The sequence below is a fragment of the Cervus elaphus genome, chromosome 19, assembly GCF_910594005.1.
Source record: "Cervus elaphus chromosome 19, mCerEla1.1, whole genome shotgun sequence".
Classification (NCBI taxonomy): domain Eukaryota; kingdom Metazoa; phylum Chordata; class Mammalia; order Artiodactyla; family Cervidae; genus Cervus; species Cervus elaphus.
This window is the reverse complement of record NC_057833.1, coordinates 72,337,905-72,351,621: the sequence shown is the minus strand read 5'-3', so window position 1 is coordinate 72,351,621 and position 13,717 is coordinate 72,337,905. Positions and strand designations below refer to the sequence as shown.

General features: G+C 47.6%; 1 protein-coding gene across 15 annotated transcripts in view; it reads left to right on the top strand.

The window, feature by feature from the left end:
• PCBP3 (poly(rC) binding protein 3) overlaps positions 1–13,717 on the top strand; it is a 222,884-nt gene that overhangs the window by 127,240 nt on the left and 81,927 nt on the right. For 3 of the 15 annotated variants that reach the window (XM_043875183.1, XM_043875182.1, XM_043875185.1), the window contains one exon: positions 5,243–5,324. The exons of the other annotated variants lie outside the window; for them this stretch is intronic. The gene's annotated coding sequence lies outside the window, so the exon portion shown is untranslated. The remainder of the gene's footprint in view (positions 1–5,242; positions 5,325–13,717) is intronic. 15 annotated transcript variants of the gene reach the window in all.

The window sequence follows — 13,717 nt, the reverse complement described above, 5'->3', positions numbered from 1 at the left end:
ATATAAAGGCCGTGGAGTTTTCCAAAGCATTGGAAGATATGCTTGATTCTGAAACAGCTGACCCTGAAATGAATAAATAAAGAAGCAAGCAAACAAGCAAACAAAGCTAATTTTTCATGTAGGGGCATCATTGCTTGACTCTTAAAAACTACAGCAAAGAAAACCTTCAGAGCAACCAGAATTAAAGATGGCCCATTGCTCTCAGGGGACTTCCCTGGTGGCTCAGATGGTAAAGAATCTGCTTGCATGCAGGAGACCCAGGTTCAGTCCCTGGGTCGGGAAGATCCCCTGGAGAAGGGTATGGCAACCCACTCCAGAATTCTTGCCTGGAGAATCCCATGGACACAGGAGCCTGGTGGCCTATAGTCCACTGGGTCGCAAAGAGTCAGACACGACTGAGCAACTAACACACACACACACACACACACACACACACACACACATCGCTCTCAGAGCAGTATCTGGTGTGTCTCGTGGTCGGTGCATGCACACACCACTCTGGGTGTGTGTCCTGAGCAGAATTGCCACATCCTGGCTTATACACTCATTCTACTTTGCTGGCTGAGGCCTCAAAGTCTGTACTCGTAGCAGCAAAATGCAGACCCTACCACACATTTCAGGCAATCACCTCTTCCCACTGCTTCTTAAAACTACACCAAATTTTAGAGAGCAGCATCCTTTTTCCCCTCTCTACAATGACTTTTTTACCTCCAAATTAAGTAAACAAACTATTAGGAGTAGTGTTATAACACCATGGCTCCAAAAAAGGGACATTCACCAATTCCTTGTTGTAACCATTTCCACCAGAAAAATCCTTCAAGCTAGGCTCCAACAGTATGTGAACTAAGAACTACCAGATGTACAAACTGGATTTAGAAAAGGCAGAGGACCCAGGGATCAAGTTGCCAACATCTGTTGTATCATAGAAAAAGCAAGGGAATTCCAAAAAATAATCTACTTCTGCTTCATTTAAAATCTACTTCTACTTCATATTAAAGCCTTTCATTTTGTGGATTACAACAAACTGGAAAATTCTTAAATGGATGAGACTACCAGACCACCTTATCTGTCTCCTGAGAAACTTGTATGCAGATCAAGAAGCAGCAGTTAGAAACAGACATGGAACAATGGACTGGTTCAAAATTGGGAGAGGAGTACATCAAGGCTGTATATTGTCACCTTGCTTATTTAATTTATATGCAGAGTACATCACGCAAGATGCCAGGCTGGATGAAGCATAAGCTGGAATCAAGATTGCTGTGGGAAATATCACCAAAACTTCAGATGTGCAGATAATACCACTCTAGTGGCAGAAAGCGAAGAAGAACTAAAGAGCCTCTTGATGAAGGTAAAAGAGGAGAGTGAAAAAAGCTGGCTTAAAACTCAGCATTCAAAAAACTAAGATCATGGCATCTGGTCCCATCATTTCATGACAAATAGAAGGGGGAAAAGTGAAAACAGTGACAGGTTTTATTTTCTTGGGCTCCAGAATCACTGTGGACAGTGACTGCAGCCACAGAATTAAAAGATGCTTGCTTTTTGGAAGAAAAGCTGTGAGAAACCTAAACAGCGCATTGAAAAGCAGAGACATCACTTTACAAACAAGGACTATATAGTCAAAGCTATGATTTTTCCAGTAGTCCTGTATGGATGTTTGAGAGTTGGACCATAAAGAAGGCTGTGTGCTGGAAAACTGATACTTTGGAATTGTGGATCTGGAAAAGAGTCTTGAGAGTCCCTTTATAGCAAGGAGATCGAAACCAGTCAATCCTAAAGGAAATCAACCCTGAATATTCATTGGAAGGACTGGTACTGAAACTGACGCTCCAGTACTTTGGCTACCTGATGCAAAAAGCCAACTCATTGGGAAAGACCTTGATGCTAGGAAATATTGAGGGCAGGAGGAGAAAGCGGTGACAGAGGATGAGATGGTTGGATGGCATCACCGACTCCATGGACATAAGTTTGAGCAAGCTCCAGGAGATGGTGAAGGACAAGTAAGCCTGGCATGCTGCAGTCCATGGGGTTGTAGAGTCAGACACGACTGACCAACTGAACAACAACCAGAAGACATGGCAGGAATGTCCTTGTGCACATGTCTAGATGAGTAGCAGCACCCTATGTGTGTCCATTCTGTGAGAGGATGTAGACAGACCTTCCCAACTCGTGGTTCTGGGTCTGGTTCCGTGTGTCTCGGTTTTCCCCAGGCTGGGACCCATCCTTAGATACTAATGTGCTTGGCTATGCTGGAACTCTACCTGTAAATGCACTCAGAGTACAAAAGAACTGTGAACCTCAGAAAGGTTTATAAGTCTGTGAAGAAAATAGTGCAGAAATGAGGATGTGCCTCCCAAAGGGACTGTCCTGCAACAGGGTTCCCTGGGAAGCCCCGCCTCCCCAGCTCAGACCATCAGCCTTGCTTACATCCCATTCGTGCAAGTGTACACTCTGCTTATTTACTTCTCATCTGCTTATTTCTTTTATAAGTTTGTTTTCACTGTTAATTTAAATACTTTTCTACTTGTAAAAATGTTTGGTTATCTTTGGTTGGGATTGAATGCATCATAACTTTTCTAATTAGTGGATACATGTTTTTTTCCTGTATAGTAGAGGGATTTTTCAGAAGAAAATAGTAGCCTAAGTGACTGGTGTTTAGAAGTTCCCAGTGCACCTCGCCCTCTCCAGCACCTGGTAGGGTATTGCCAGACCATTATATTAAGGCAGTGTAGTGGGCATGTGAAGTGAAAGTGAAAGTCACTCAGTTGTGTCCAACTCTTTGCTACCCCATGGACTATACAGTCCATGGAATTCTCCAGGCCAGAATACTGGAGTGGGTTGCCTTTCCCTTCTCCAGGGGAATTTTCCCAACCCAGGGATTGAACCCAGGTCTCCTGCATTGCAGGAGGATTCTTTACCAACTGAGCCATCAGGGAAGCCCAAGAATACTGGATTGGGTAGCCTTTCCCTTCTCTCGGGGAATCTTCCCAACGCAGAGATCAAACCCAGTTCTCCCGCATTGCAGGCGGATTCTTTACCAGCTGAGCCACCAGGGAGGTCTGTGTATTTGCATCTATTTCTGGTTTTAGTTTGCACACCTTTGACCACTATGGACTGAGCACGTTTTCATGTGCTTGTTGGCCATTTAGACCTCTTCGTTCATGAAGTACTTTTCTCAGTTCCTACGCGTTTTGCTATTTATGTTTATATCATGTATAAGGGAGAGCAATCAGGCTTGCCCCGGATGTTTCCACGGCAATTTTCACCAGAGACAGTATACAAAATCTTTAGGGAAGAAAGAATTTTCTCAATAATCCATTTTCAGACATGTGAGGACCTGGGGAGAAGTGATGCTTATGCACCCTCACTGGCAGGGCTCCTTGAAAATGGAGCCAGACTCCAGACAGCGCAGCGGAGTCAGGGAGAAGGGCCACAGACAGGCTGGTGGGGACCGAGGAGCAGGGTTCCAGGTGGGGGGCTGTCGGGGTCGGGGATCTGGTATTGCAGACCTTGTTCATTAGGTGGCAGCAGCAGAGTCCACAGCAGTGACGGGAGGGAGGCAGAGGCAGGGTGTGCAGAGGGGACAGGGGCGCCAGTCATGCGCTTCATGCGCTTCAGGCCAGCTAATCAGTGCACAGGGATTTAAGAGCATCATCCAGAGTTACTAGCAAAAGATCCAAAAATAGCTTGAGGACTCACACTGGGCAGTGGGGGGTTGTAACTGTGGTCACTCCTGACTCATCCTTGTGAGTCATCGCCTGTCCTGCTTAGTGGATGAGGCCCCACACACAGTACAGATACTTGGTAAACATGAGGAAGAGCTCAGCCTCATTCAAGATGTTTACAGCTTTCAAGTGTCAACAATTAAACTGTGGTAACAGCTTTCGTCCTTCAATTTGTCAGAGTTCGGAGTGTTTGAGAGTGAATTGCATTGGCAGTGGCTAGAGAAACAACACTCAGGAATTTGATGGGGATGTAATTTGCAGAGACCCATATGGAGATGACTTTGGTTAATTTCTCTGAAATTAAAAGTGTACAGTATTTCACATCTCATGCCAAGGTACCTCTGATTGTGTTGAGTCAAAAAGTTCTAAGATGCATTAAAGAATCACATGCCAGGTGCATAATGGACACGCATGTTCCTTCCATGTGCATGGAATGTGATGGATGGATCCACCGGGCGGTGTTTAACAGTGACTGAGCTCAGAAATGTTACCAGAGGGTCTTATTTTTCATTGTTTAAATGTTTACTCTTTATATTTAAGTATCTATAGTTTTGAAGAGTTATGAAAACCACCCAAGACCAAGAAAAGTTTTAATAGTTACATTAATAAAGGAATCTATATGCATTGCCAAGGTCATGTCAAATTCATGATGTGTTAATATTATTTAATAATTGAAACTTGAACCATGAAGTAAGTCAGCCATCACTGGGGAACACGGCGAGTGGAGAGTATTCTGGCATCATTGGTGTCCCTACGGAAACGGGACACAGAACACAGTCACTTGAAGTGCTGTGAAGGCCACAAGCCCCACCCTTGCCCGTGCCCTCTGAGGGAGCATCCCCGCCCCCACCAGGAGAGTGCATGCATCCCAGAGCGGCCCGAGCCCTTGGAGGGTCTCCGGCCAGGTCACCGAGAATCTTCTGGTGGGCATCGCCAGCCCTGCAGCTCTCCGCTGAGCCCAAGGCTCCTCTGTGAAGTGGTGATGATGACTGCTCCCTCACCCTGCCAGAGTGTGTGAGAGAACAGGTGTGAGAGTGCTGGGAAGTAACAAGTGCTTAGAAATTGTTAGTGTCTCTTCCTTGTAAAGACTTTTTGCGCTTTCATAACCCAGCCTGTATTTCTGGAACATTCTTCATTAGGTAGGATTAGAAAAATGACTGGACCTTGCGGTTTTAGAGCGTTTTGGAAGTGTTTCCCTGCTGCTGGCATCCACTGAGGAGCCTCGGGAGGGTAACCCCGTCCAGGGCAGGGCCCCCTCCTCCACACTTTACTCCATTAAGGGGACGCAGCACTTGGCTGGGCCCAGAGCACCTGGACACCTCTGAGTCTTCAAGTGTGTTGCCAGCTTTTAAATGTATTTCTGTTATAACAATTGCTAACGGATGCAAAATAAATTTCACGTATAAAGGTGTTATGAGCCTCCACGTGTGAGGATGACCAGGAACAAGCGGGGCTGAGCGGGATCTCGGGCATGCCGAGCTCATCAAGTGACGTGACATTTTTCCCTTGCTTTTTGGTAGATGGACAGTGTCCTTGCCCACGGGGAAGCAGGCGGGCTGGCAGGACAGGCGTCCCCAGGCCGGGAGGAGGAGCCGCTCGCAGGTACTCTCATCTACCCCCGCTGGTGACCTGCTCGCCCGGCCCCCCCGTTCCAGCCAGTGACGCCTGTGACCCCCGCCTCCCCCTGGCCTGCTCTGCCACCTGTGCCCTGCCTGCGCCCAACCTCAGTGCCTGTCGGTTGACCCACCTCAGCCCGGATCTGACCTTCCCCTCCCATCCCAACGCCGGGCCTGGTCCTCACTTCTGGTTGACCCTTTGCTTGACCACTTCTCTCCAGGTTCTTAACTCTCAGTTGTGCTATGACTCCCAGTAACCTGGCTTGGCCACCAGGCACGTGAGAGGCCCCTGTTGGGGGTGGGCTCCCACCTGCTGGTGCTCACAGCCTCTCAGATGTGCTTTTTATGTGTTCATTTCCTTCAACAGGGTGGTTTGTAGAGAACTGAGAAGGAACGTTGGTTCCTGCCGCGATGCGGTCGGGCTGCGTGCTGCTGCCCCTCCTGAGCCACAGAGAATGGCCCAGTCTGTCACTGGCCTAGGAGCAGAGTGAAGGAGATGAGATGCTTCAGAATCAGAACTGATTTCAGGAACAATTTTAGATGAGGCTGGGAGGGTAGGGCTGCTGTCCCAAAGTCTGCAGAGTCGCTGGGCAGACAGCTCAGATCTGCTATCTGTACCCGGTCTGGCTCTGGGAGGGGTCACATCCATCAGCAGACACAGTGATGGGCTCTGTTCCCAGAGACAGCGTCAGAGGTAGACACAGCCTAAGTAGCCTGGAGGTGAGGCACTCCGTGTGTAGGGAAAGGGAGGGCGGGGAACAAGCAAGTGCTCGTGCTCCCCACTGGGGCCGTCCCCATCGGGGCTGTCAAGGATCCACAGGAGTGTCAGGGTTGCCTCACTGAGGTGACATTTTAAGTAAGGGTGAGGGAGCAAGTCATGGATGGGGAGGCAGAGGGAACAGCCTGTGTGAAGGTTGTAGGAGAGGAGGCTGCAGAGCAGGTGGGGGCCAGTGTGGCTGGAGCAGTGGGAGGGTGGGGCACTGGGGCCAGATAGCAGCTTCTACTCGGGGTGGGGTCCCAGGTAAACCTTTAGAGCCGAGCAGACTCCATCCTTCCTGTGGGTGGGGGAGGAGAACTGGGCTTCACCCAGGTGGTCTGCAGAGACAAGGTGGAAAGTGGGCGCACGTGGAGAAGAGAGGGGAAGAGCGGGGCAGGAGAACAGGGGCTTTGATGACTGGCTGCAGCTGGGAGGGGGGAGTGAGGGGGAGCCCAGGGGAGTGTTGTCAATGAGCGAAAACAGGACTGGACCTGTGAGGGCAGCAGGGGGGCTGAGGGGCCACGAAGTCACGAAGCAGCTGCAGACGTGCTGGACAGCAGGTCTGTCCCAGGAAGCTGAGAGGGTACCCGGGAGCTGAGAAGATGGGGAAATCCTGTGAGATGCGTGTGGTCCTCATGAACCTCCAGTGGTCGCCCATTGGTGACACACAGGACGCCCTCATGTGGGCCAGCTTACAGTTGAACTTCTTCCGGCCTATGGGCATGGTGCAGGGATGTTCTGGGGGCCTTTCTGGGCCGGGGAAGGGCAGGGTGGGGGGCCCTAGGCTCCACGCCATCTGTGGTGTAAGAAGAAGTGGCAACCTGGGGAGAGGCGTGGCACTGTGGGGCTCTGGGCTGTGGCTCTCGTCAGGCGGGAGGAGGAAGCAAGTGAGGACAGAAGGAGTCAAGTGCAGGCGCAGAGCTGATGTGGCTACTCCCCAGGTAGACCAGGAAGGGGCCTTCCTGAAGGGAGAGCAGCAAAGGCGGGCAGTGACCATGGTTGACTTTCTCTTCAAGTTGGTGGCAGTTGTAAATTGATCTCTATCAAAGTAGAATATAACTTAGAAATATTTAAAAAATACAACCGCCTTTTCCAGTTAGAGAACAGTACTTGGTTTCTATGGTAACTGCCAACCATTTAACTAGGGCAAGTGTTACGTGGTGACATGGGGTAATTACAGACAACGGGGAAATTGCAGGGTAAGAGTTACATAAATACAGAGTGGCTGCGTGGTTAGCTTCTGCTGCTGAAGTGAGGCTGTGGCCGTTTCCGGCTGTCTGTCTGCTCCAGAGCCTGCCCTCGGGCTGGGCGGTCACCTTGGGGCAGGGCCCCTCTCTGTTCAGCCTCTTGCATGTGAGTCCCACTCTCCTCCCTGCCCTGCACTGGGACCTCAGGCAGGTCGTCCTGAGGCCCACTTGACCTGTGCCTCTGTGAGGCCCTCCCAAGGCCAGGCTGGAAGCAGATGGAGGCCGTACATTGGCCCCAGGCCATGGCCATTGACATTAACTTATCAACCAGAACTTAAGAAGGGTGTTTCTGGACCTTTTTTTAATCAACTGGCTATGAAACAACCCCTAAATAGGGTAAAAAGACAAAAATCAGAGCACAAATCCATCTCTCCCAGATTGGAACAGGATGGTCAGAACACTCACCTACTGTCCCCCCTACCAGAATCCTCCAAAGACAGAGTTTAAGACCACAGAGTCCATGCTGTCCCAGGAAACAGGGGCCACCAAGTCAGAAGCTCAGACTTCAGGTTAATTACCAAGAGACAGAAGCAAATAACATTTGTGAATGAAAACATCACAGGAGATGTGTGGCGAGCCTACTGCAGGTAAGTGTTCGAATTTGGACACTCGCAAAACCAGTATCCATGCAGGCGAGTCATGTCTCTCAAAAGCAGACTGTGGGCAGAGCCGAGAACTGTCACACACTTGAGAACCACAGAGCAGGGGACAGAAGTACCAAGTGCAATGAAAGAACATGTTCCAGGGAAGACCTAATGGCATGAGGAGACGAGTATTCATAAAAGAAACAGCTCCTTCAAAAGAGACAGGCAAAGATTTTGGAAAGAAAAGTTATGAAAATGAAAAAATCTTGATGGTTTAAATTGCAGGACAGACAGAAATGAAGAAGGAATTAGTGATTGGACAAATGAACCAAGGATTATTCCAGAATGCAGGCCTAAAGCACCCAGAGCTGTTCCAGATGCAGGTCTCAAGGGCTGACAGGTGGAGTGTGTAAGAGAAGAGGGGGAGCCCATGGGGAGTTTGAGAAACTTGCATGGTTGTCAGGAGGATTCTGAAAAGGAGAGAGTGGAGAAGATTGAGAGAGGGTGATGAACGCGTCTCAGAAGAGGCCTGTCAGGGCACAGAGCATGTCAGGGATAAAATGTTGGCCGAGATGGGGTGGGCAGAGAAACTATAAGAACTGGGAGGCAGTGGGATGGAATTTTAGGATAGGACCAAAGAGAAACCCCAAAGTGGTCAGCAAGAGGAGCAAAGGTCTCGCTATCAGTTGACATAAAATTCTCTACGCCACACGAGTATTTTAGAGTTAATTGGATCAATATCTTCAAAGTACTTGAGGAGAAAAGATTCCAAACCTGGAATTTGAGACACAGCCATAATCCAGGTTGAAGGGCAAAGGAAGGGCGCATGCATGTCAGACAGTCAAGGACTCGGAGGTTTCCAGCCTCACCCCCAAGACTGACAAAACAAGGGAGACAGCCATCCACAGAGAGGGTGGTGTTTGGTCCCACTGACAATGGCGGGAAGGAATCCTGGGCAGCATACAGCTACTCTGAATAATCATTGATGCCTGTTGGTTTGCAAATTAAAGTGATAGTTGAAAAATTTTGGTAGCTTCCAGTGTTTATTGTCCCTGGTTGTTCAGCAGTTACTTGTGATTTGGTGTTCTCCTAAGAAGTGAACTCATGTCTTTGTACTCCACCATCTTGTCTCCATCCCACAAGCCAAAAAAATCTTACATATATGTATTTATATAGTGATAGCTCCATTGGTAAAAAATCTACCTGCAGTGCAGGATACCCCGCTTTGATTCCTGGGTCGGGAAGATCTGCTGGAGAAGGGATAGGCTACCCACCTCAGTATTCTTGGGCTTCTCTTGTGGCTCAGCTGGTAAAGAATCTGCCTGCAATGCGGAAGACCTGGGTTCAGTCCCTGGGTTGGGAAGACCCCCTGGAGAAGGGAAAGGCTACCCCACTCCAGTATTCTGGCCTGGAGAATTCCATGGACTGTATAGTCCATGGGGTTGCAGAGAGTCAGACATGACTGAGTAACTTTCACTTTCCACTTTCCTATGGTGATGAGAAGGAAAAGAGTGAAGGTTTCTTAGACTTCGGTTCTTCTTCTGGGGGAAGATGTAGATACTGCTCAAGCCTGTAGTGTATGAATGTGCATTTGAACACACGGTTTACCAGGAGCCACCAGGCATAGGCACAGATTGCGTAACTTCAGCTCTTGTAGAGGAAGAACTCTGGAACAACCAAAAGGTAGAGAAGAAAGAGCAAATTAGAAATCAAAGTGTTAAAGCCAGACATCTTGTAGGCATTAGTTCAAGTATATGTGAAATTTCTCTATTAAAAAACAAAACTCAGATTGTCTTTAAAATGACACAGAAACAGAAAATGTATTGGGAGGATACTAAGCAAATGCTAATCACTGGAAAGCAGGCCAAGCAACATTATTTTCAAGAAAAAGATGAAAAGCATTAAATGGGACAAAGATACATCATTTTGATAAGTTGTAATCCCCTAAGAAGATATGATATTCATGAACTTTTATGTACATAATTACATAGATGTAAATTTTATGAAGGAAGAGCCTCTAAGAATAGGAAATGGACAAGTCTTGTACCGTAATGGGAAACTTTAATTGAAAAATCGGGAAGATAAAAAGTGCATATGGTCATGATGAACCTGAATAGCATTCCTGACAAACTCTGCACCAGACACAAAACATACCTTCCTTCTTTCCTCCCTCCCTCTCTTGCTTCCTTCCCTCCCTCCTTTCTTCCTATTTTTCAAACACACCAAGACCATTCACAAATATATTCACCATGTATTTTATTTTAAAGAATACCATATTTTTCAACAGCAGAAATCATTAAGTACAATAAAAATGGAAATTAACCACAAAATGACAACCAAAAGCAGCCCAGACTCTGTTATTTGGAGTCTGGAGATTTGAGGATGCTTTTAAATAAAAGCATGAATTGTATAAAAAGTAAGGAAAATGAGATAATACTGAACATCAAAACATGAAGGATGCTGTCAAAACAGTTCTTAGGAGAAAATTTTGGAAAACCAGAAATATTTAAATAAAACAAAGAATTAAAAAATAATTCAGGACAAAGTAGGGCAAATTAAGTTAAAGGTAGAGGTGAACACAGCAGAATGTGAAAACATGGTGCTGAGTGTAATAAATGCTGGTAAAGAAATATAAAACACTTAAAACAGTTAGCAACTCTGGTCCAGGGGGAAAAGACAGAACTTTAAAACTTGGGTGACCAGGGAGTAGATATAAGATGTGGAAGCTCTTAAAACTTTCAGTCAACATATATGCACTGCTATATTTAAGATGGAAAATCAACAAGGCCCTTCTGCCTATAGCACAGGGAACCCTGCTCAGAGTTATGTGGCAGCCTGGATGGGAGGGGAGTTTTGAGGATAGTAGATACCTGTATATGCATGGATGAGTCCCTTTGTTGTGCACCTGCAACTATCACAACATTGTTATACTCCAATACAAAATAAAAAGTCAAAAAAATAAATCAATAAAACTTCAAAAAAATGTTAAAGCAGTAAAGAAAACCTCTGAGATGTTTACAACTTTATGCAACAGAATTGGAAAATCTTCAAGATGGATAATTTTCTAGAAAAATGTAAATCAAGAAATTTGCCACATATGATGTAGAAAGTCTGGGTAACTATGGGAGTGACTGAAACGGCACTCAGTCTGTACTAACGAGCGGCTGGGCATCCTGCTCTTGGCATGTCCCCACATATCCGAGAGGAACCACAATCCTTATTAGGTATGCAAACTGTTTTAAAGAATGGAAAAAGTCAGAAATTTTGCCAACCATTTTTATGAAATCAGCCATGCTATAATGCAAAAATCATGTGAGTAATCCTAAAATAATCAATAGATAACTCTGCCTTCTGAGACAGGTATGCAAGCCCTAAAAAAATGATCAAAAAGCAGATCAAATCCAGCAGTGCGTTTTGTTTAAGGTACATCTTTAATTTAACAGGAGTGCTGGCTTGGAGAAATGCCTGGTCCCCTGCCTTTGTCCTCTCTGCCCTGTTCCTGTCTGTCTGGCCTTCTTGGCATGCCTTCTCTGTGTATCCTTCTTCTTGAATTCCTCTCATTGCTTTGTTTTTGACTTTTTAAAGAAATGTTCTCTTTCTTCAGTTTTCCTCTGCTGTATTTATTAAATTGCATGTCTTCTGATTTCATCTGGATTTTTGAAACATGTTTTTTCTTTTATTCCCAATTCTTTCCTGAGTTCTGTGACATAATTTTTGAGTTTTTCTAATTCTGGTTTATGCTTTTTTCATTGCTTGCATCAGTATCTTAATGTCTCTTAATCAACTTAAAGATATTAGATTATAGTTTTTTGTTTTGGTCAGCATGGCTTTATGGTTTGTGTTTATTGTCAGTAGGAATGTTACTTTGTTTCTTATTTTGTCTGAAAGAAAATCTTTGTATGGTACTTGACAGCACATGAAATTTGTTTTCCTGAACTTTTAAGAAGGTACTGTTTAGGATAGCTTTGCTGATTTCATGGCTCTAGAATGCCCTCTTCTGTTCATTTTAAGAAGGTGAAGGATGAGAACCTGAGGTCGCAGTGTGTCCGCTGAGGGCTGGGAGCTGGGTAAAGACCTTGTGTTGCCGTTAAACGCTCTGGTTTAACGGCATAACTACACTTGGTCTACCCAGATGCCCTCCTCTTTAGAAAAGACGCTCTAGAGTATTTGGGGTCAAGGCAGGTGCTGTCTGTAGTCACTGTCGTGGTCTGTGCGCAGGTTGGGAAAGAATTTCCAGAAACAAAGCATTGCAGAAGGGAGTAAGTTTATTAAGAACAGAGCAGAGATACTGTGGGCGCTGCAGCACAGTGGGCCGGCCTCCTGAAAGACCAGGCAGAGCCCCCCTTTTGTTGGGTCAGCAGCCAATTTTTATAGCCTCAAAACAAAGAAACTCCCTCCTAGAAGAGTGGCGTTAGGTGATTGATTAGGGTGCTATGGGATGGGTGTTTTACCTAATGAGTCGGGGGATGGCCAGCTGAGGTAAGGGAGGCTCATGGCAATGGTTGCTATGGGGCTCAGTCAGTTCCAGAGATGACCTTGGTACAGGGCTCCACACCTGTGACCTTGGTATAGAGCTCCAGTCACTCTCAGCCTGTGTGCATGATGGGGAGTGAACTGATGTGTGACAGGTGAGCCGGCCTGACCATGAGCAATGGGGGTGGGGGGGACAGCTACAGGACACGCAGAAGTGCATTGTAATGATCACACAACTCTAATCCAGGTTCCACATTACAACTCAATAAGAAGTTGTCAAATAAGCAAGTAAAATGAATTATTCAGCGAAAACACAGAGGCCCTTCTCTTCCAAACGGGTCTCCCGGGAGGTGGCAGATGGGGTCCTGGGTGAGCCAAGGGGGCGCCGGGCTCTGGGCTGCTGCGAGAGCCACTGTTCCAGCTTCTCAACACTTTGCTCTAACTGGAATTTTAATTAAAAGCAATGTCTCAGAATATAAAATCTACTGAGAAGAGGACAAGCATCCTCTTGAAGTGACCTGGGGTTTCAGGACCCAGGAGGCCCAGAGGGAGGCTGGTGAGAGCATCTTCCACTGTCCCAGGGTCACTGGTCACCAAGCGCACTGGACCACGCTCTGTGCACTTCTCCGAAGACTCAGGAAGTGCCTGGAGAGTCTCTGAACTCGGGGAGGGGGTGTGCATGGGGCACTTGGGGGCCCTTCCACCACCTCGTGGCTGTGGAGAGCAGGATGCAGAAGCCACCCGCGCTGAACCCTGCAGACCACATGAGCCATGTGAAGGGGAGAACGTGGCTGAGAAGGTCGCGGTCCGGTGCAGGGAGGGGGAGGCGGCAGCTTGCCAGACGCACTGGCGCCTACTCTGTGCTCAGGAGGGACGTCTGGAGATGCAGGCTCTGTGGTAACCCTCTGAGCCAGCCTCACAGGCGGTCCTGGCCGCCCCCTCCCTCGCTCTCTGCTCTGTTGCCCTCCTCCCGCCCTGGCCCCCCGGGTGTCTGGGCGGGATCACAGATGACCCCACAGCCACGCCGCATGTGCCCCTCTCCAAGGCTCCAGGCTGGTGTCCGGCTGCTTGTGGTCACTCTGTCTCCCTCCATGGAAGCACACCTCTTCCACGCGGCTGGTGGCTAGGGATTCTTGCAGACACACCCCACTGCGGGCTTCTGGCTCCTTCTGTGCCCTGGGCTGGCGTTTTCTCCTGGGGGATTCTGGGCTGGGGGTTCTCCTGGCGTCAGGACAGCCACAGCTCTGCGGCCCTAGCTGCTGTCTGGCTCGGGCAGCGGGAGGTGAAACGGCCCAGCAGGGAGACACAGTTGCATGAG